General features: G+C 38.2%; 1 protein-coding gene across 12 annotated transcripts in view; it reads right to left on the reverse strand.

The window, feature by feature from the left end:
* The window catches only part of ANKS1B (ankyrin repeat and sterile alpha motif domain containing 1B), a 447,444-nt gene that overhangs the window by 119,395 nt on the left and 304,755 nt on the right, over positions 1 to 23,294 (reverse strand). The window contains exon 1 of one of the 12 annotated variants that reach the window (XM_054812816.1): positions 9,181 to 9,278. The exons of the other annotated variants lie outside the window; for them this stretch is intronic. The gene's annotated coding sequence lies outside the window, so the exon portion shown is untranslated. Of the gene's footprint in view, positions 1 to 9,180; positions 9,279 to 23,294 lie in introns of those variants that run through there. 12 annotated transcript variants of the gene reach the window in all.

The following is a 23,294-nucleotide window of genomic DNA, read 5'->3' on the forward strand; positions in this document are numbered from 1 at the left end:
ATGACAGCTTATCTTTGGCAGTTTTGGGCTGAAGAAAAGGTTAAATATATCTCATTGAACTAGATCTCTTTGAGCGTATTCATGCACATATGTTTCTCCCTGCTGACTTGATCTTCTACGTCATTATCCTTGCCTACAAAAAGCAGGAAACTTTGTTTAACACTCATTGGTCACTCTCAAGTTTTATGCCATTAGCTAAATCCTTGTTCTCAGGACACTAACTTTAAAGGAAGAGCTGGAAAGGATTCACAGGATCTAATACAGCAATTTTCTGATGGTGCATCCCATGCTCATTATTGTGCAGAGGACACTCAAACAGTACAAATGCAGTGTATCTTTCCAGTTTTCACTTTTCTTTTTATTAAGAGCATACTTTAATTCAGGAGGTACACTGGCAGGTACAATCTTTAACGCAAGGACAGCCTGTCTTGAATGGGTTAAAATGAAGTCTTACTACTTTTGAATCCTTTGCATCTGCTTAGGAAGATGTGTGGTAGTCATTGAAGGGCTATTGTTAGACTCTATAGCAGGGAAAACATACTACAATGAAAAAAAAACAACAAACCCGCTTTAAAATCTTACTCTTCTTCCTGGAAAATACGCTAGAGAAAGGGAATAAAAAAACATTTCTTTTTTTAGCACCCATCACAGCACAACATGAGGGGGAAAACTGGTATCAGTAGTTAATACTTTGCTACATCTCTAAGGGGTGAGAAAGGGCAGGAAGGAGGAGAATTCTGTTGCTTTAACAAAACCCAGCTATGCCTCCAAGTCAGCAGCTGAACAATAGCGGAAAAGACGACTTATATTAGAAGAGAAGAACGAGGCAGAAGAACTAGAAAAATGCCAGAAATAGTCAAGAAAAGGAAGACTGGACAGAAAAAGGTGTATTCAGGAATGGATGCTGGATATGATGCAGAAGAGGTGAGTTCACTGAAGAATAGTGATTGACAATGAATAACTGTATTGGCCTATCTAACTCTGTCCTGAAACCTACTGAGAATAGACCATTGAAAGCCTTTTCATTCTTCTAGTTGCATGGAACAGACAGACCCTCTCCATGTTAAGAATCACCACAAGAACAGCTATGGTGCCCCCTACAAATTGTTGTGGTCCACAGTCGTACAAATATGCATTCATCCTGCACATTGACTATTTCTATGTTACTTTAGTTTACCAGTCTACTATGTTGTTATACATCGAAGCCACAGTTTTATTACTCTAGAACTGCATTTAACTGAAAAATGCCATTAAGTTGCATATCTCCCTAATAATGTATTTTACTAACAAAATCAAAGCAGATACCATATCATACACAACATTAACCATTCACAACATAAAATCCGCTTTACAAATAAAGCATTGTGTTTACTTGGTCATGACTGCAAAGTCCAAGAGGACATCTGAAGAAACAGCTTTGCAGCCTACTGAGAGCATTCTGAAAGACTCTCTATATCTGGTCCCCATCCACCACTTCTGTGTAAACATCTTTCTGATATACAAACACTACAAACATCTACCGTATGAAACGAATATCACTCTGTAATTTGGATTCAAGTAACATTTTTCAGCATACAAATAGCAATAATTTTTGTGAAACAGGGAAGCATAAGACAAGGTGGATCTTTTAGTATAAGGTCTGGAATTATAGCACCATTAACATCTACGTCAGGCAGGAGTTTTATTTTTCATGGTGTGGAGCAGGGTGAAATTTCAAAATGTCACGGTACAATGGACCTTTTCAGATATTTATTAATGTTAATGGAGCAATCATACCTAATCAGCTGGAACTTGCAGTGTCTTTTGCCCAGTGGGGAGAGGGCAAATATTAGCTATGTATGACTATATAATTTAGGGACTAAAACCTGTAATTCATCTTTTTTACTCCAAGTTTTACGGCCAGTGCAGACCTATTTTGACTTATCAGAGTAGCTGCCCTTATTAAAAACCCTTCAGTGGTTGATTTACCAACACTAAAATGGCTGACTATAGGCTGATGCAACTGGAAAAGAAGCAGGTTTCCAGATGACAGTGGCTAAACACTTTTACACTTAAGAAGATACACAATACACTCCTATTACAGCTCAAGCTACAGCTTCATCTAGGTTGCCAGGCCTACCTATGTTCTGTGTTCAGCCTTCTCTCTTCCGAAGCGTCAAAAACATAGTCTTGTCCCACCAGCTGAAGCCACTTCAGAAAAATATCCTGTAGAAGTAATGCCTGGTCTCACCTCCATTCTCTTCTTGATGCATGAAGGTTCTAGTGATCTTCCATGCTTTCCAAAGTCATCACGATTGCTAATCTATTCAGAGAAACCTATTCATATGAATTGCACTGTTAATCACCAATGTTCCCACCTGCTGTTTAACATCATTTTGAAATAATGTTTTGAAATCAGTTTTGAAATAATTTGAAAATATTGCTAACTAGGGGGGAAAGAATGAAGGAATCAGTGGAGTTTGATTGTAATTTCAGGAATTTCATTCAGTAGATATCTCAATATTCAATATGGAAAAATCCCTTAATCTGTCAATATCTGTCCAGAATATTATGTAACTGTTCTTAAAGGCACTCTTCAAGAGGTGCCAGCTTCCTAACATCACAATTTCTAATGAGAGGAGGGGAAAATTTGGTAAAAAAACCCCTTGAAACTTGGTAAAATTAGTTAATTAAAAAAAAAGTATTTTTGCTAGATATCCTCTAAATAAACTATTGCTGATTTTAAGTGTGAGTTTATGTACATGTGAAAATATTTTTTATAATATGGAACTTGATCTGTCTTTAGTAATGGAAAAAGTAATGTCCCATATTAGGATCTTATCACCAGGTATCACTTTATCACTATCACCTTATCAATAGCTCCAGAAGTATGTAAACAGGCTTTGGTGGTCAGAAAATATATATATTTTTAAATAATTTTTGGTTGTCAAATAATAAGTGGAAAGTGAAAAAAACTATCTTTAATAGTTAAAATATACTTGAAATGTATTTTGCCAGGTACCATAAAAAGGCAAAAAAGATGATCCAGCTATCTAGGTATACAGTATCTGTTCAGTAAGTAGCTTAGAGAAAAAAATAGAGTTAAAAAGAATCTTCTCTCAGGGGTGTAAATAGCAATTAATTATAAAGTAATTTTGAGATTTTCCGCCTTTTGATCCTCTTCATTATTCATTGTCCTGTGAATTGTTCCTTCTAATTTTCCCTATAGTAATTATTATTCAGTTTATTATTATATTTTCTTTTTTTGTTCGTGTTCACACTTAACTCAGCTTTTCTCTTTTAACCGCTTCCAACTGTCTATGTATTTCTTCAAACCTTTTTTGGTCATTTTGCTCATTCTTTCACGCTCACATTCCCCCACCGGATAAGTATATCAGTTCCCATTGCAAACTTCCCCACAGCCCTGCCAGCACTCTTCAAAACATTTTTGGAAGCATCAGCTCCACAGACACGCAAATAATTTTCCCTTTGAGTACACATAGTCTTTAACCAACAACACTGACAATTTGTGACAATTATAGAAGCTAGAATGACAGCCATGAAATACATTTCACATAGTCCACTCCAGAGTCATCAAATGGCAGTATTAACAACTCGGTATTAACAGATTGTGTCAGCTTTGAAGGATTTCAGATCCAAAAAGAAAGAATAGGCTCTGTATGATGCGCCTAATTCCTCAGCTTATCTAGCTGCAAGAAAATGTGAATGTGTATGTATGACCTGAAAGGAGTTCACTCTTCCTTGTTATTCAAAACCCCAGTATCCTCATTGGTGTAGACATAATATCACCATATATTACCATACTACACAACTAACAACACTGAGATTTTAAAAGAATGCAATACTAAACTGTACCAGAATTATTAGGCACTGATATTACTGTAGCATCATGGTCACCACAACATGAATCTTGTTCTTGGTTCTGTACAGTACTCCATGGTCCAATATTGTTCATCTGCTTCTGCTTCCTTGACCTCTTAAAACAATTCTTCCTGAAAGCTGGGGAGATGCTACCTCCATAGTTACTGTACAGAAGGGATGTAAAATGCCTGAAACATATCGTTCTCCACAGCCTGCAGCGTTCCTCCCTTTCCCTCACCAATGCTGAAGTAGATAATAGCTGTGAGCTGGTGTCATAAAGTCCCAGAAGAGAGTGAGTGAAAGACAGTTAGGGGCCCACATCCCAGCAAGGGAGTCTAGGAGGAGAGTAATATCACAGCATACAAACATCACTAACTTCAGCCTTCACCATGTGGTAAAGTTCCCCCATGATCCTAGTCCACTGAGATCAGACTGGCTGGACAGTATGAGAGGGAGAGAGAGAAAAATCCCACCTACAGCCCCTGAGGCCTTGGTAGCTCTCTGTCCAAAGATTTAATAGAACTGTGGTAACTTAAGACTACCACGATTCATTTTTGTTACCATCTTTATCAAGACAACATCAAGTTATATAGTTCATTGCTGTCGTGGTTTAACCCCAGCCGGTAACTAAGCACCATGCAGCCACTCGCTCGCCCCTCCCCCCGCAAGGGGATGGGGAGGAGAACGGAAAAAACCTCATGGGTTGAGATAATGATAGTTTAATAGGACAACAAAGGAAGATAGTAATAACAACAACAACAACAATAATAATACATTAATAACATTATTATTAATAATAATAACCAAAAAACTAAAAGTGATGCATAAATGCAATTGCTCACCACAGGCAAAGGAAATAAAAAAAAATTATGCCCAGTCTGTTTCCGAGCAGTGATCCCACCTCCTGGCTCACTTCCGCAGTTATATACGGAGCATGACATTATACAGTATGGAATATTCCTTTGGCCAGTTTGGGCCAGCTGTCCTGGCTGTGCTCTCACAGCTTCTCGTGCACTTGGCAGGGTATGAGAAGCTGAAAACTCCTTGACTTAGTGTAGACACTACAACTACTTAGCAACAACTAAAACCATCAGTGTGGTATCAACATGATTCTCATACGAAATCCAAAACACAGCACTCTAGTGGCTACTAGAAAGAAAAAATAACTCTATCATCTAGCCAAAACCAGGACAATTACTAATCCGATGATGCTCTTCTAAGATACTAATGCTTATCTGTTGGGCTGTGCTCCATGAGCCATTTTCCACAGTTATATATCATATCAGAATATCTTGCTAAAAGTTCCTATGCATTAAAAAGAGAATGGAAGCAGGAATTAACACTCTAACATTAAGCAACACTCTTTTACAAGTATATGCAATGTCAATGCTTAAGCAATGGAATAGATGATGGTTTTACCAAGGACATTTTGTTGGACTTCATGTCGTGCCACTTCTCTCTCTCGAAATCTTTCTTTGCTTATCTTTACGTCTATTTTTACTTTTCACTCTTATTTCTCAGATGTTCAGTGCACGACTGCATTTCCTACAGCTTCTAGAGTGACAGCAAAAGTGAAGCTATTTGGGCTGTGCTCCTGTACAACAGCACTTTCCCTTGGGCAAAGAGACAGCAATAAATGCTCTCATCAGCGTCACAGCATTGCTACCATATGATTAAGTGCACCTTTAGAAGTCTCAGGTGGGTTATCTCACCCAAGAGAAAAAAACATGTGCCCACCTGTAGACCAGACAGTATTTAGGCTCATTTCACTGCTTCTTGGTTATTTTTTCCCCAGTAAATTCCTACACCCCTGAAAGAAAGAGAATGGTATGATTTGTCCCATGAAAACAAACAAACAAAAAAATGCTCTATCCTTCCTTTCTAATGAACATTTTTTTAGTAAGCTTGGAGTTTTATTGAACTTTTTTTCTTTTCTTGTATGACCCTACAATTATGAAATAGTGATTTATGATTTCTTTGCTTGCCAGTCCAGTCTCTAAGGAACAATGCCTTTCAAACTTCTCATTTTCAAAACTTCACTGTTTTCGATCAGTGCAAGGAAGTCTAAAATGTAACCTTGCAATGTGAATCCATCAAAATTACTGCCACCTCAAATGAAAGGAAATGACAGAACATTCAGAGTACCTATAAAATAATTTCAGATATATTTTTGGAGTCATCTGGGAAAAATGGCAATACGGTATCTAAAAATACCAATTTTTACCCTGAGGCAGACTACCTATTGCAAATGACAGACTTTGAGAATGATTTTGAATTTTTACAGTAACTGTATTGACTAATTCTGAGTCTTATTTGAAGAGAAACGGATGGAAAAACAGGAAGGAATAACATGAACAGTCCAACTGAGTGGAAGAAATCCTAAGATGAGAAAAGGAAATGCGCTCCATCTGGAAGAGAAGTTTCTAAACATAGAATATTAGGTTATATGGTTCATGATTAAGATCTGGCAAAAGCCTTCTTTTCTCTGGCAGAACAGACAGTATCTTGACTCTTGAATAATATTCATGATACTGCTGCAGAACAGAGAAGAATATTAGCTTCTAGGGATATGAAGTTCTGGATCCCCTGGGAAGAGGCCAGTCTCCTGTTTCAGTTGAATACATTTCACAGATGAAGAGGAGGAAGAAGAGAGAAAAAGATCTTGCCTATTTACTCTGGATGCTCTCAGTGGAGGAAAGCAGTCTGGCATAGCTCCCTACAGTGGGCTGAAATCGCTGGGCTAGCAAATGTCAGTAACAGTTTTATTTCTTTGGTTAAAAGGATATGACTGAGTCTGACCCATAAATTATTTGAATTTGAAATTAATCAATATCTATTGTCCAAACTGGAGTAGTGAAAAGACTGCTCAAAACTTATTACAAAAAATATAAACTTAGGACTAATTTTACACTTGTGTTCTCTAGGAGGCTGTCCTTTATTAGTGAAATTATACAAGATAATCTTGAAAAATCTTCTAGGTATCACAGGGGATTTGACAGCGATGACACCTGACAAAGCATTTTCCCAGACGCTACACCAGAATTTCCTCTATGTGAGACTGAAGAGGAACAGGTAATACAACTCAGAATAATGTATGAAAGAATGAAATCTTTACATTTTTATCCAAGAAGAAACTTTTTCAGTTATGGCTACGCAGCACAATTCAGCACACAGTAGATCGGTGACTAGCAGCATCACACTCGCACCAGAGTGGGGATGTGCCCTGTCCATCATACACAACTTCTTGGCAGAACAAATTAAAGCAAGCAGAGTGCAATAATGCTGCTATATTGCTTCTTGCTAGGTAAGCTGCCACTGACTCTTGTAAATACCCTAGAGGTTAGGGCTTCACAAAGCTATCCACATAAGGGACTGCAGCTCCCTCTAAGATTATGTTCCGTATTTAACTATTACCTTGATTAGTCAAGAAACAGAAGTATTGAATTTAGGAAAATGCACATATTTTCCTATCTAATTCTTTTATTTTTATAGATATTTTTGCAATAATAATGTAAATTATTTTCTTCTATTTTGAGATCATTCTCAAACCACAAATTTACAGTATCAAAGATAAGATAGTCTTGCTATGTTTCACATTCTCATCCTCAGATTCTAAATAAGTTACTTAAGGTGGTAATACTTTCAGTTAAATGAGTATCTTGTCTTCCTTAATCAGTCTCCACATGCACAATAGAATATGAGCATAAAGTGGATAAAAAAGGTGCATGTGGGATATTCACCTTGGAGACATTTGGACACAATCTCTTTTAATACTTAACTATTTTCTTAGGTTTCTCAGAGGCGGCAGGATATTCAGGGTCACCTTGCCTTTACGAGGAGAACAAGCGCAGGCTAGAATCCCCTCAGGTCAGGAACTATCACGAATGAAGAATCTCTTTCTAAAACTGACGTGAAACAACGATAAACCACAACTAATGCAACAGTACGGTAGTCTAAAGTTTCCAGCATGCAGGCTGCATGCAGGAATTTTCAGATCATGCATCTGATTAAGACTCAGAGGAATTAGTTCAATGAATTATAAAGAGATGGTTGGACAGATTAGACAGCATAACTATTAAGTAAAATTTGATGAAAATCAGTTAGGAAGATTTCATAAGCAGATTGGTCTCTGTTGGTCCATTAAGAATGTCAGCGATGTTTTCTTCAGCCAGAGTATGGAAGCTTTTTCCCTCTCGCGAAGAAATGTTGGAGGTTTCTGATTTACTGCAGACCAGCTGGGTGCAGGAGGCACCTTCCTCTGGAAGACTGCAGAAAGCCATTTTTCACTGTAGGCCTTGGGCAGCTGATTTAGCAGGGAAGTGAAGAGAATGAAGGTAAAATGAGCTAAAATAGCTAGGAAAGTAGCTTCTAGTATTTGAATGCAGAAATACACATACTGCAGCTGTGGCATTACAGAGGCAATTAAATGGGTGTTCCATAATCTTCGCTTGACTCACAAGCCGAATGGGACGTACCATTTTAAAATTCAGCCTTCGTGCACTACATACGTGAATAAGTGCTGTATAATAATGTTCTGTCTCCAGATTAGTGGATACAACATGACTAAGTGTGCTATTTTAATCACCTTTGCAATGATGATTACTCTACTGTAAGACACTTCTGAGAATCTTTAATCTAAGACTAGTCATTCATCTCCATTTCTTCCTTGTCACAATCCACCCAGATGCTGTCTAATGTGACCTTTCTGCTCTTATTTCACTATGCTGTTTGCTGGAAGATTATTTCTAATCTGTATGTTCCTTCATAACAAATATGCCTTATCTCTCTCTTTATACAGACTGAAAAAGAGAGTGGTTATCTTGATGTCGATGATAATCTCTTTAAAGTAGTACGGTGAAAGGAACTGCACAGGAAATACTTTTATGTCGTTAATTCTGCTTCTTCTATCTGCTCCAGCTTTGTTTTTTTAAAAGGGGGAAAAGCAGCAGACACAGGGTATTTGTATGGAAGGCCAGGAATATTGGATAAAGCTGCTCTATTCATTAAAGGATTGTCAGTGGGATACTATCTCTGCAAAGCCATTCGCTGAGAAAATAACCTTTATATTCCTTTTATGCTACCAAATTTGTATACTGATAAATAACAATGATCTTTAGGTATTGTCTGAGGATATGAAGCTCATACATGAAAAAAATTGTCAAAACCTGCATTTGTTTGGTGCCAGTTAGTTTGCTACACCTTCACTACTTCATTTTTACTTAGTATAATAAAATAATGATGATCACAAACTGGTGATCTCAGAGGGCCTCAGGTAAGCCAGCAACATCTTCATATAAGAATTATGTTAAAGGGGCTTACCCAAAATTCAAATGGAGGGCTGTGTGTTATCTTCTGTTCTTTACAGAAAGTGTAGAAGAGGTGATGGACCAAAACCTCCTATATATCTGAGAGCTCCCATTCTGCTATGCTCCAACAGATGGCAGGGCTTCCAGGAATTTCTAGGGTTTTTCCTGCTGGGATCCTATGTAAGGTATGGTTGTCCCTCTGCGTGAAAAAAAGGCAGAAGAACAAGCCATCATAAAACATAAGGGATATCCTTGGGTTTATTTTGTTAAATGAATTTACATGGTTAGAGAAGGAGAAAGCTATAAACGCTCTTTTTGGTTGCTAGATAGTGCTGCTGATTTTTTTTAAGCACATCTCTAGAAAGGGCATCTTGTTCTAAAGATAGTGTTTGTTGTCGGAGCATTACCTGTTCTAAGTGGTGGAACAGCTCTGGAAAAATAAGATGTATTTAACTGTGTCTACTAGATATTCAAGACAATAATTTATTTACTGGGAATAGCTTCATAGTTTTGTGTAAGGTTGCCAGAAGGAGCATCTGCTAACTACTCAAAATGAAAAATAGGCAATTAAGGTATACAAATAGGAGAGGAATAGTAGTTTATGGAAACTCTGGCCGTACTCTGCCCTCAGTTATCTTCCTGTAGTTCCAGAATAACTCTTCAGAAAGCTAACAGTTACTTTGAAATGAGAATATATAACTGAGAGCAGTATTTTCTGTATGGTTTGGAAACTGTTAATTTCTACCTGAGACTATGGAAGTGAATGAAAACAGAGGTTAAAATATGTCACCTTCAGTAAGCCTGACTGATACTATTTAAGATACCACTTTACTAATTTTCTTGCTGATAACAAGAAGCCCTAGAAATGCTACTTGAAAAGAGTCTTTAAGATCACTGGCAATTAAGATGTATGAATAAATGTTTCTGATGTAGCAAACTTACAGAATATTGGATTGGGTTGAATGAACCCCACGGAACACTTAAAGCTTGCTGTAAAATATATGTAATTTCCTTTGGTTAGACTAGTATATGCTTGTTTTTAGTTACCACAGAGTGGGAAGAGCCATAGCAGAAATCACAAAGTATTTGCAATTCTTACATGTTTCAAGTCTACAAAGAATTTAAGCATATTCTGAATTTTGAATTAGTTCCACTAAAGTCTTTTTTATAAATGTAATTACTTATGGTTACAGTACATGATATTCAATGCCATTCTGAATGCGACCCTAATGACATCAGGGGTAAGAGTCTACACTAATGAACATATTCTGATGCATAACTTTATTTTTAAATTATGCTAACCACTACACAACTGTGGAGTATGTAATCAATAGATTTTGTTTGTTTCTATCTCTTCCACAAATTATTAGAGGTAAAGGGCAGGTCAACCAAAATGTAATAAAGTATTTCATTCCATTAGGGAGTATGTGAGTTAGGTGAGCAGGCCAAAAGTGACCAGCTTAATTCAGCATGACGTGTCAGCAAAACAGAACAGCTGCCTTGGGGTATTAGTGGCTCAGAGCTTTAATTTTTAATCACTACATATAATTACTCATATGTCAGAAATACACTTTTGATTTAGTTATAGAACTTAGAGAAAGAAAAACATATATACTTCTTAACCATATTCTAGAATCAAGTATTATTAGTTCAAGGGCTAGTTACTTTAATGGTATCAGAGTAGGCAAACTGTGAATGCAAAAGTGAGTATATAGTTGCATCCAGACATTTTGGGCTAGTATTCAGTGATATTCAATTATATGAACTCAGACACTACGGAACACTAACTGCCTTTCCTTAACCACAGCACAAAATACCTAAGAATTACAAATTACCTTTTCTCCCCTCCCTCCTCCCCTAGTTTTCAAGATCTAAATACTCCACTCCTAAAGTCACTTCCAATAAAGTACGTCAAAGCACATTTGAAATGGCCAGTTGATGAGAGATATAGCTACCTGAGTAGAATTTCCAGAAATATTTACCTGGAAAAATGCTGACTCTATTGTGGCTGTGTTTGGACTCATTTTGAGTATAATTTTGTATGTTTATTCAGAGAAAGGAGTAAAACAGCAGAACAGTTCACAGAAAAGGATGTTTTAAAATTAATATTAGAGAATAAGAACACAGCAAATTTTGAACTTGTAAATGTGACTGGTCTTAAAAATTTATAAGTTTCTTTTAACCAGTCCTGGAACAGAAAAATACTATATGACTCATACACCCAATCAAAGCTCTTTAAAACAGCTTAGATGTTGAATTTCAAATATTTGCAGTTGTGAACAATATATACACTAAAACTTACTCAGAGAAATTATCTCATGAATACATTTGAGAAAATTATAAGATGTTCATGACAAAATCACATGCAGAAACAGAGCTAAAACTAATTAAATCCATTATTCACTATGAATTATTTGAAACTGCTAGTCATCACCAGTATCAGATACCAAGCCTGGGAATGAAGAGTAAAAATACTTTAAAGCAAGAATAGTAGCATTCATAGTCGACAACGTTCACACCCTTCCTCACGATTACATTATTTACATATATTTTAGGTATGATAGAATACAATCAGTCATTTTTACATAGTCTTCCATTTTTATTTTTTTTTTTTGAAAGGGCTCAGCATTGTTACAACTGCTAGAAGCATGCTGCATAACTTACAGTACAAACCAAAGAAAATTAACTTTGTGCCAATGAGTTTATTGTAAGAATGTTTTTGCTTTAGCTTTCTGGCAATTTCTTGTTAAAAAAAAAAAAGAAAAGACAAAGTGATTGATTATTTGCATATAACCAATATGCACTATATATTTGGATAAACAATAGAGTCACAGACTTCTATGCCAACAGATCATGAAGCAGCAAAAGAAAAACTTAATTTGCCAAATTTGATAGTGTGCAGAAAAATTACTTGTAACCTTTAAAACTGTTGATTTAGCATGAAGCCTTAAATCATAACATAAGTCCAAGCAGATATGCTCCATCAACCCAAGCATATGGCTTTAGACATACAATCAGCGAAGTGCTCTGGGCATGGATCACTTAACCTCCACTAAAACTGTTTCCTATTGCCGGGTAGTCACTAGAGACAGAAAGAAACCTGAGTGAGAAAAGCTACCTTTAAATTGGAGACGTGCTAATATTTCTGCACCTAACCAGTAACAAATGGCTAACGTGATAGTGCCTTGAGAAGGAGCTGTGAATTCCCTCAGAAGAAATCTATTTAAAATGTGCTCCAGAGGAAGGGGGAAAGTTGTTCTGAGAGCCAGGACCTCGGTTTGAACTTTGGGGATGATGGCCTACAGTAGGGCTTTTGAATGTTTTCTCTCTACCCAAGAAACTGTGAGGAGACTGCTCTCCCTCAAGTTTACAGAGCACAGTTACGCATAGTTGCAAGATGGAACAGCTGGATTAGTAGGCATTACAAACAGTTTGAGTAATCTTTAGTTCAGTGCTTGAAATTTTTAAATTTACATTCATAACTCAAGTAGATGACTGAGGATGGCCTGAGAGACACGGTAATGCAGGAAGAAGAGGAGACAGGTATCTCATGCAGGCAGAACATTTTTGGAGTAAAAGGTGAAGAGAGAGAGAGAGAGGGCACTGCAATGCACTGCAAAGATGGCACTTACTAACGGACTAAATTATTAAAAAGGATGTTAATTGTTGTGAAATGTGAAAACTGATTATTTCTAGAGTTCAGGGCTGTCCTGTAATTCAGTCCCATGATTCACCAATAGACATAAATAATAACATGAAAATTTGCCACCAGGTTACTTCTCATTCACCCTTAGTTCTCTAAGAGAAGACCGAAGGATAATATGAAGGGCAAGCAGTCTATGGAACTAAAGAAATGCTTTCAGAGACAACCTAGTCTTAGCTAACAGCAAAACTGTGATTCCTTCTTCATGTTTTGTTACAGTCCTGACAATTCAGACAAAAAGAGTGAGTCTGTGCTTACCTTTCCTATAGTCGTAGGTGAATACCAAGAATGGAAAGTTCAGGATATCTTGAAAGTCTTACTTTTATTCCCGGAAGAAAGGCCAGCCACACTATGCTGGATACACGGTAAACAGGCAGGCATATGCCCCTTCAGACTGGCACGCTGGCAGAAAAGCACAGCGCGGAGACAAACATTCATCTAGCAAAAAGCTAGATGTATTACAGCAGCTTGAATGTCTTACAATACAGCACCTATGTTTGTATGACAGCAGGAAAGAAAGAAGTTGTTTGTTGCTTGTATTTTTGTTTCTAATGAGAGAAGCCAATAAGGAAGCGTTAGAGGAGCTTGGAGGACTTTGCCTTCTGGAGGGTACAGATTCCTCCAGGTTATCAGAGCTTTTTAATCTCAAAGAGCAGAACCAGGATACTCATGGAACGTCACACATTGCAGAAGAAAAGACTGTTAAACATGTTATTTTTGCACTTTGGTTTCAAAAAAAATCCTTTTCCACCTTAGCTTCCCCCCCCCCGCCCCCACCACCACTTTTACAGGGGACAGAAGTGTTCTGCTTCTCTGCTAATTCAGCTCTGATATACAACACACTTGACCAGGGATATTGACAATACAGGAAAATTGACTGCTTGGCTAAGTATTTTGCTAAGTGTCTTCATTCTTCAGACAACCAATCCTAGGAGATTATTTTCTCTTTCTTACTTTCTTCTGCAGTATTTCTTTTTATTGTTATTGATCCCTGGTTTTGTCAGTACTGTTGTGATATGCTGTGCATGCAATCTCTATGGAAAGTCAAAGGGGTTCACATCCTATTCTTGCTTACTCTCTTCCCCTTCTTTATTCTCCTGGGCTTTCGCAATTCAGGCTATCGTCGTGATTCCTTGCATAAAAGGAGGAAGACATGGTCCCTCAGTCTTCTGTTCTTCCAAAAGTTCAGTTGCTATGCAGCTGACCTCTCCTCTGGCCTCTTTCTGTTGTTGTATGACCATATGTAATGTCTTCTCACTCTCAACTGCAACATCTTGAAAAAAAATGAAAGGTATGAGGGGGTTAGCAGTGACATTGTGTACTGCATTTCTCATCAAGTTTTAGATATGTGATACGTGAAAGATAAGTTGGCAGTGACGCAACGCTAATTCAGATGCTCTGACGACCTCAACCTTAATGTTGATAAATCACCTCTATGGAGATGCTCCTTTTTAGAAGACCAAATGCTATAAAACAGAGTACAGCAGTAGATATTGCAAACCCATACACTCAGTCCTAATCCAGAAGGTCCTGTTTGTACTGGTTAGCATCAGTTACAGAAAATGGGAAAGACCTCTTGGCCTTGTAAGCTTTAGCTTTCAGTATTAGTAAATTTGGTAAACAAAAGTCAAACTTACTAAACCAGCACAGTGAAAAAATCTTGATAATGTGAAGCAGCCAGCTAAGCAATTACATATTGAAAACTGGATAGTCAGCTATTCCAGTGCCATCATCTAAACATGTTGCTCAATTCATTAATAGTATATAGTAGATAGGCGACAAATAACTAAGTAGGCTAGTTACTTTCTAATAAATGGATTTAATGTTGTCTATTTCCTCTCTGGAATACTCACATTCTGGAAGGCATGTATCTTTTACAGTAACAATGAGATTCGATTTTCACTTTGGGGGTCAGCGTACTTCTTACATCAGAAAAGGATATTAAAAACCCATCAGCTTCTTAAAGTGAAATGTAAAACTAAGAAATGGTCTATAAAAGATATGATTGACTTATGCAGGTGGTTGGTAGAGACATTAATGAAAAAATATATCATATCCTGGGTGCTGTCTGCCAAAGTTATAAAATATGGCATCTATTCCCACAAAAAAACCCATATCCCCGTAAGAGCTGTGACATTAAAAAGCAAAATACCTTGTCTGGTGGCTTCATTTTTTTCGATAGCTCTCTCTTTCACTTCTTATAGTAAGTTCTCCTGCAGGTCCAGAGAGGTGCTTTCCCTTCCAGAACAGGTGTGCTCTTTTTCTTGATCACCTTTTTGAATGCTTTCTGTAATACCTGCCCTCCCCTCATTACACAAAGGATTGTTCTTTGGTGCTGTTCAATAACATGGTAGGCTCTGCAAATGCAAAAAACTTCACAATCTATTCCAAATCATTTAGGAAGAAGCAGATGTATCACCCTACCACAGAGATTCATCTGTTTTCCAAACTTAGAAAGACAGGGCTTAGTATTCGGTCCCATCACTCCTTGTTGCTGTGACCGACTTCTGAATGATACCTGATGAATGCTTGGAATACTCAAAATGAGAAGTTGCAACTGTTTCTTAATGTTCCTCCAAGATGTGAGAGCCAGTGCATCTTCTGGTTGGTTGAGGATTTTAGTAAAACCAGCTTATATGGTCATTACTGACATTTAAATTGTTTCCTTTTGACCAAAAGACCTATCTCACCTACAAATACTGATAATACAGGTTGCAGAACCCAGCTAAGTAATTAGAATGAATTCATTAAGCCTCAGGTAAGCATTTGCCTCCTCCTGGCTCAGGAAGGACTTCTTGCTGTAAACCATCCAGACGCAAGAAGAGTCTTATCGTCCTGGAACTACTATGGCACAGGAGAGTGAACTGGGGCAGAGTTTGAACAAAAGCTAAAGTCTAGGACTATAGCTTCCTATAGTCCTGGTGTTTTTCTCTAAGCTCTTATGGGAAAATAGTCCTTTCTGTGCAGCAGGGAAAGAAAGAATTATAGTTCTCATAAAAACAAATACAGACTGCTGCAAATCTAATTCACCCATTGCACCCAGGAGAAAGAGGTCAGAGATATGGATTTGCTAAGCTGCTGTATATATATTCAAATATTTTTTTTTTTTTTTTGTTCCTGTAGAATGGGACTTGTGACTGTGTGCCAGGGCATTTTTTTCTGTACACGCAGAACCAGATTACTTGGCTAGGTTGCTCAGAAGTTGTCTTTATCTCATAACAAAAATGCAGTAAGACTGCATGAAAAAGAATGAGGTATAAGCTGGCCTTTTACCTGCCATCTCAGGCACCAAGTTCTACCAATGCTCCAACAGGGGGGCTCCCATCAATTTGTGTTATAAAGCAAAGCAAAAGAAGCAAACAACCCACTAAACGAGACTAAATCACAACTTGCCTTTGGATCAATCAGCAATGCCCATTAGCAAGCCTGAAGCCTGCAGAGAAAAGCTGCTCACTCCAGAAAGGATACCTCTGCTTATGGCTGAACTGCTCAGTGGAACAGAGCCAAGGAGTGAGCCCAGGCACCACACTGCTGATCATCCATGTTAATTAACTGATAGCCTTCTCCCTGCAACGGCCAATTAGCACTCTCTGAGGCATAGTTCACAGGACAGCCTGCTCCAGAGGCCATTCACACTAGCTAGTTAAGACATGATCACCTGTTTTTTGGGGGCTCAGAATGAGATTTTTGCTGAACAGATACCAGTCAGCTCATGGCACTTAATTTCAGAGCCCACAAACAGTCCCTAACCATGTTCAGCTAGCAATCTAACTCAGTCTCTGCATCACTAGCCCTCTCAAAAAATCTTCTTTTAAATAATCTCTAACCTTACCGGTACCTACCTTGCCCTATCCAAGTCCATCAGCTAAGAATAGCCTTGATGGCTTTCTAATACTTGTACACTGTTTCACCACACACAGGACTTAACTGCTTTCCTTAAATCCTTAAAAAGCTCATATGCTCTGCTAGTTTGTCAGTGTTCTTAAGGCAGCTGAAAATAGGAAGGAAGAAAATTCAAGCTTCAAAGTTGTAACTATAACTTGATAGCAAGATATGTTGACCAGAGGATTTCCACAAACCTGTTACATACTGTCAGCATGAAAGTTGCAGAAATATCAAACAGTACTAAGGTTTTTTGAGTATTTATCAATGTTCAAGTTCAGAACTATCTCTACAACTACAGTATACATGACCTTTTACTGAGTGGAAGTATTTTGCTTCAGAAATAAGATAAGTTGTTTTCAAATCTTTTTGGAAGAAACTTCCTGCCCTCTGAATTACCCCCCCAAATCAAAATCCTTGGAAAACTCAACCTCAAAAAGATTCTGACTCCTCTGGCTGTTGCCTGCTTCTGTTAGTGAGTAAGGACGTTTCTTTTCTCAACATATGTATGTGATGCAGTAGAAACTTGATTACAAGAAGCTTCTGGGTCACTTTGAGACGATTATAGGAATGATCAGCAACACTCTGAAATGCTTCCTGCCCTCCCCTCCAAAACAGCCCAGAGGATCTCTACCACTCAGGTTTGGTGACTCACAAAGCTCAGAAGTTTTCTGGCATATTACTCAACACTCAGTCACTGCTATGATGCAAACATTGCTTTCATCCCCAACCACTGCAGAAGAGATCACTATCCAGAGGTAACGAGGTAATTTTTCATTGAGACAGAGCTCAGTAACATGAAATCTGGATATTTTCTTAGTGCAATTTTTATTCCCCATCATACGGTAGCCTTTCAACAGTAGAGGTCAAAAGCACCATCTCAAAAAAACCCAGCAGTTTAGCGTAGGATAATTAGTCATGAAAGGTACCTATTTCCCTTCACTGACCTTGGAAAGTGTCTGCAAAGCAGCAAGGATAATAAACTAATACAATTATATCAAAGAGTAAAATTACCAAATCATCTATCTACATTTTCATGAACTTAAATATTACAGTAACTAACCAAAATCTTGCTTTGTTTATAATAAAATCAAAATTTCATCTAACATAGCTTATTTTCTCATCCTTGAAACTGAAAAAGAAATAAATGGTAAGGATGAGATATTTTGTGGAAAGTGTCAGCTTTCTACCAGCAAGCATAGTCTGATCAACTCAGTATCTAGAAACCTGTGACTAAGTTTGAAATCAATTTACAGAAATGTAGACAAAGCAAACAAGAATGAAATCACCATGCTTCATATACATCTCAATTAAAAGAGCTAGACTGTCACATGCAAAGAAAAGACAAGAAAAAGTCAGATATCCTAGAAATCACTCTCAAGTAGAAACACATAAAATGTTCCATATTTTAAAGCATTTCTCAATAGAAAAACGTAACCTGCTACATCTATGCACCAGTGACCCTCAGTAAAGCAATCTCTGTTATTCCCAGAGTTTGTCAGAAAGGATTTCAGCAAGTAAGACCACTGCATCCAAATCTATGAACTTGTTGGAACATCTAAATCATCTGGAATCACCAATAAAAAAATCATCTGTATATTCAAATCTATATAAGCAGCAAGGTTATCACATTCTGGAGGATTTCAACAACCGGGGCAAGAAAAGGCATTACTGTGCTCCACGTCATTGTCGCGTTGCATTCGGCCATCTCTACACTTCTGGTAAGGGCCCAGAGCACATCCCCTCTGGTGTCCTTGGGCTCATGGAGGCCCCAGACAGTGCTGTGGGAGGCCCTGCATGACCATCCTGGGGCCATGTCTGACGCAGTCCCCGACACCCACCTGCGGGCCGACATCCCAATCCGGCCTCTGCCCATCCCTGTCCCCAGGGAGGTGCCCAGTGCCTGGGGCTGGGGCTGCCCTGGTCTCCCTGGCTGCCCTGATCCTGGCTGGGGCGGTGGGACGGGGCTGCCAGGCCCTGCTGCCCTGGTGAGTCCCCAGCACCCCGCCCTCAGTGAGGCCCTGGACTTGTGGGACCGTGGCACTTCCGGACTCTTGCTAAATCTTGTTGTTCCTTCACCTATTCTCAAAAGCCATTCTTTCCTTTTCATCACCGATGGTAAAACATTGCTTTAAATCTTTTGCAAAGTGACTCCATAAAACAGACCACGGATCTCTGTGGCATGCATTACACGTCGGCTTAGTTCAGCTTTGAAATGCTACGGTTTTAAATAACAGTGCTTGAGACTTCTGTTGGTATCTCATAGAAAAGTCGAGTCATTTTTGGCTCAGGCGCTGCCAGTATTAGGGAAAGATGCTGCAGCTGCCATAGAGGGTGTTGTCTGCACCCCCACCACCCCACCGGTGAGGCACGTCTGACCGTTGAAGTGCTGTGGCACAGTCAACGCACCATCAGGCGCCCCCCGCGCCATTTCTGCTGTACCATGGGACATGCAAAGGATTCCTGAGGGCAGCGAGTCATGGGCTGAGACATACGTAAGCTTCAACTAACGACTATGACCTCAGCCTGTGATGACACACCAGGGTAGTGCAGCTACTGACAGCGCCGCAGCTGTGATACCACCGATTTCAACAACGGGTACATTTTTACGATATCGCCCTGGATAAAACTTGAGATTGAGCTATTTGGCTGTAAAGGATAAACCACCTTCTGACGGGTAAGCTAGGAGGTATGAGACCTCTGAAATCACACCTTCGCACTGCAGCGCAGACAATCAGAGCCACCCTATTGATGCAGGACAGCAGGGAGACTCCGGTTCGCTTGCTTTTTACCTGATCAAATGGAAATAAAATTAAAATCACCCATCATAAAATATGGCTATAGCTGATTTTTCTTCTACTAGAGTGGACAGAAACACTGACCAGGAGTCAGGAAGTCACTGTGCTAAGGACTGCGCAGACAAGAAGGTGATCCCTGCTCTGAGGAGTTTACAATATTAATGTAGCAATGTCTACAGAGTGAGCAATGGAAAAAGTAGCAGGCTTTAATTTACGGTTGATGTCAAAATTAGAAAGCAATCCAAAAATCTAGGTATCGTAGAATGTAAACTTGCTGAGAAACAGAGCAAAAATGTTGGAAAGAAACAGGATGATAATGGAAGATGTATCACAGCAAATACTCAGATTATTCTTGCCCATACTTTATATCAACTTTTATAGTAATTTTTTTAAAGTTATATATAGTAATAAAGTAAAACACAGTAATAGGAGGTTGCCAAACAGTATTTACAACACAAATCAAAGGGGTATGATGAGTATACATTAAAATTTAAACCTTTCATCTGTTGCTTGTGTGACAGCATTGTGCTAAAGACAGAAATTGAATAGTTTTGGCACTAATTAAAACTCCCCGTTGAGATCCAAGTCGTTAGAATTTCTTATAAAGTGTTGTTATAGCAAGACAGTAATCAAGACGAGTTTTAGTATAGCCGAGATAAAAAGGTCTGGGAGTTAAATATACATGTTTGTCACTGCAGATAGCACAGGAGATTTTTAAGGTGGTTTGATGCATGTATATGCTTTATGATACCAGGGTAAAAATCATGCTGAGGGCACAAATCTTCCTGCCTTTTCTGGAATACTACGATACAATGCAATGAGCAGAAAAATAGAAGCAGCAGCAAAAAAGAATCTTCATTTTTTCAAGCAGCTCTTCTTAAAAAATATTCTAAGAACTAGGCTTGAGAGGACTGTAGATAGGAAAAGTGTAGTTGTTAGGTGTCATTGTTGACCTTTCCTAATAAATTACTGGTACTCAATTGTTTTTAAATACCTACTTTATGTCAGCAATTTTATGGTTTCTCTTTGCTGGTCTAAGAACATTTAGCAAACTGTTAAAAAATGAGAAGGCATGAAAAACAAACCTTACGGTCAAATAAACTAAAAAAGGACAATACTCTAAAAAAAGATGGTTAACAAATATAATTTTCAGGTTGACAGTGTCCATGTAAGTTAATAACAGTGTCAAGGTTGAGATACTCTCTGAGTCTGAAGTGTGGACCTATAGCCATAGCAATAAATTAAATATGCCCAAGAACATTCCTGGGCATTGAGGCAAAATAGTATGATATGGTTTGCACCTGTGTGAGTAAATGCTGACCCTGCAAAGCCGAGGGACAGCGTGGCTGTTGGGAATGGCCTCAAACATCCCAGCTCTGGATCTGTGCTGGGGAATTGTTGGGGAGAATGCTAGTTGGTCTATGCCAAAAGGGTACCTGGGTCCTTCTGAATGTGTGCTCTTGTGCCTGGAGACACTTTCTGAACACTGTTGGATTTACTAATATAGACATTGCTGGGGAGTTCATTGTCCTAAAGTGACAATTAATTTGGTAATGTACCATAAGCCAGAGAGGCTATCTCAGTTGCTTGCTTATTATTGCAGCTAGTACAAAACCATCAGGAATAACAGAAGCTTACGTGGAAATGCAGAGGTAATATCCTGGGTGGTTCTGATGGAAATGCACGCAATAATGGCTTTGCAAAACACAGGTGAAATCAGAATTCTAGTCAAAGACATTCTTCAAATTTTTCTGGCTCTACTGGTGTGCTAAGGTGTCTTGGTTAAGAACCATCAAGACAATTTAAAATCTGCCAGGCCAATCTGTGCCATTTTATGTGTTCTCCTGAGAAACAACATACTATAAGAAGTTACTCCAGAAATAAAGTGCATAATAACAAAAAGATATAAGAAATATTCTTTTGAAATACCAAGAGAAAAGAAATATACTTTCAGGCTTCTGAGTTTGAGGTCAATTCTGGTAAAACTAATTATGAACCATTTGAAAAAGTTGTTCATGCTAACATGACTCACCTCTGTGTTCTTTATCTCGAGGAGTAAGACAAGCTTGAAATGTCCAAAAGTTGGCAAAAAATTATTTTTTCTTCACATTACACATACATTTTGCAGATCATGAATAATGGCATTCTCAAAATATGTACCATTGCTTTGTTTAAGGTAGGGCTTGTGGGCAGAACTGAAGCACAGTAGTGTTGCTTCACCTATTGTACTGCTTAGGAAAAAAAAAAAAAGAAAAAAAGAAAAAAAAAGAGAATGCTCCATGCTAGTTCTTCACAACCACAATTATCTTAGTATTTGTTACAATGATAGTCCCTAGATATGTCAAGCAAGAGTAGTCCAAATATTTGAAAAGTAAACTTCCACTAGTTGTTAACTCATGAGATTCTGGGTTTTAATCACAAAGACTGAGTAGTTTTTTTGTATTTCAAAGGCATGTCTGTTCCAAATTCACTAACAAACTCTGGAAGAAAGAAATCTATGCATTCCTGCACCCAGAACTGGCTTATGAGTGCTTAATTCCATTGCACTAAATGCTTGGCTACAAAGAGAATTAATTCCTCTCCATATACACATTTCTGTGTTGTAATATCTAGTTCTAAGCGGTCTTATGTCTTTCTAGAATAACAGAGGTCACAAGGGTATTTCACACATAAATCACAATCCATTGCACATTTGATCTTCTATTTATGTGGCATTTTTAGGCAAGCTTTCTAGAGCTTAGAAAACATTTACATCACAGCTTTATAATACTTCTGATACGGATGGTTGGCTACGGGAAGATGAAAGAATCAGTGTAAGTTTTTTAAAAAAGTGCACCACTTTTTTTGATAAGCACTTTCCTAGGGTACCTGCTCCCTTTGTATAGAAAGATGGAGCTTTCTATGTCTGCCAGCCAAATCAGAGCGTTTTAAAACGCATCACAACACTTTTCCGAGTGGTTTACTTTTCTTGATGAATGTTTTTTGGTTGTGTTTGCTGTTGCAATCTTTTGAGATCCTTGTGTACAGGGAAATAGCTTTAGTTCCAGTCTTGTTCAATGACTGAAGTAGCTCTCCATTCTATGCCTACCATGAAAAGAAGAAAGAAGGTTGTTTTGGTAAAGTGGGGTACCAATCCAGTTTAAATTCCCTGCATAGTTTGTGTGGCATGGCATCAGATGAATATAGCTGATGAGAAGATGTTCTGCAACTTTGTATTTAATAGCAAATGCACAGCCTGATTTTACAAGCTTTCTTAAGAGTGGGTTAAAGAAATAAAAACATCACTTGTAGAAAATATCCACAAGTTTTGGAGATGATGATCACGTTAATTATGGAAGTGCTATTAAACCCTAGCTAGAAGCCAACACAAACATGAACTTAGAAAAGCATGGCCCAAGCACAAATTAGCAGTGAACACAAACTGTTGGTAAGAAGGACAATCACTTCCAAAAGGTAGGTTCAAGAACTAGAAAGGGCAGTAAAAATGGAAGAAGTTATGAAATGTACTTGCCTTTTGCTTCCTACTTTTTGTGAAGTATCATCCAGGGACTTTTAAAAAGACTTATTTTTGTGAGTAGTCAATATTTAAATGGGAAAACTAACGGCCGATGAATTGTAATTGTCACTAGTACATGATGTGAGCTCTCATTTCTGGCCTGATGGGAGTCCGTGTTGTATTGTGGAGCTCTGTGGGTCTGTCGACGATTTATAATGGATCGGCAGGGCTATCGTCATTAGGCTTGT

Source organism: Grus americana, chromosome 1, assembly GCF_028858705.1.
Source record: "Grus americana isolate bGruAme1 chromosome 1, bGruAme1.mat, whole genome shotgun sequence".
In the NCBI taxonomy this organism is placed as follows: Eukaryota; Metazoa; Chordata; class Aves; order Gruiformes; family Gruidae; genus Grus; species Grus americana.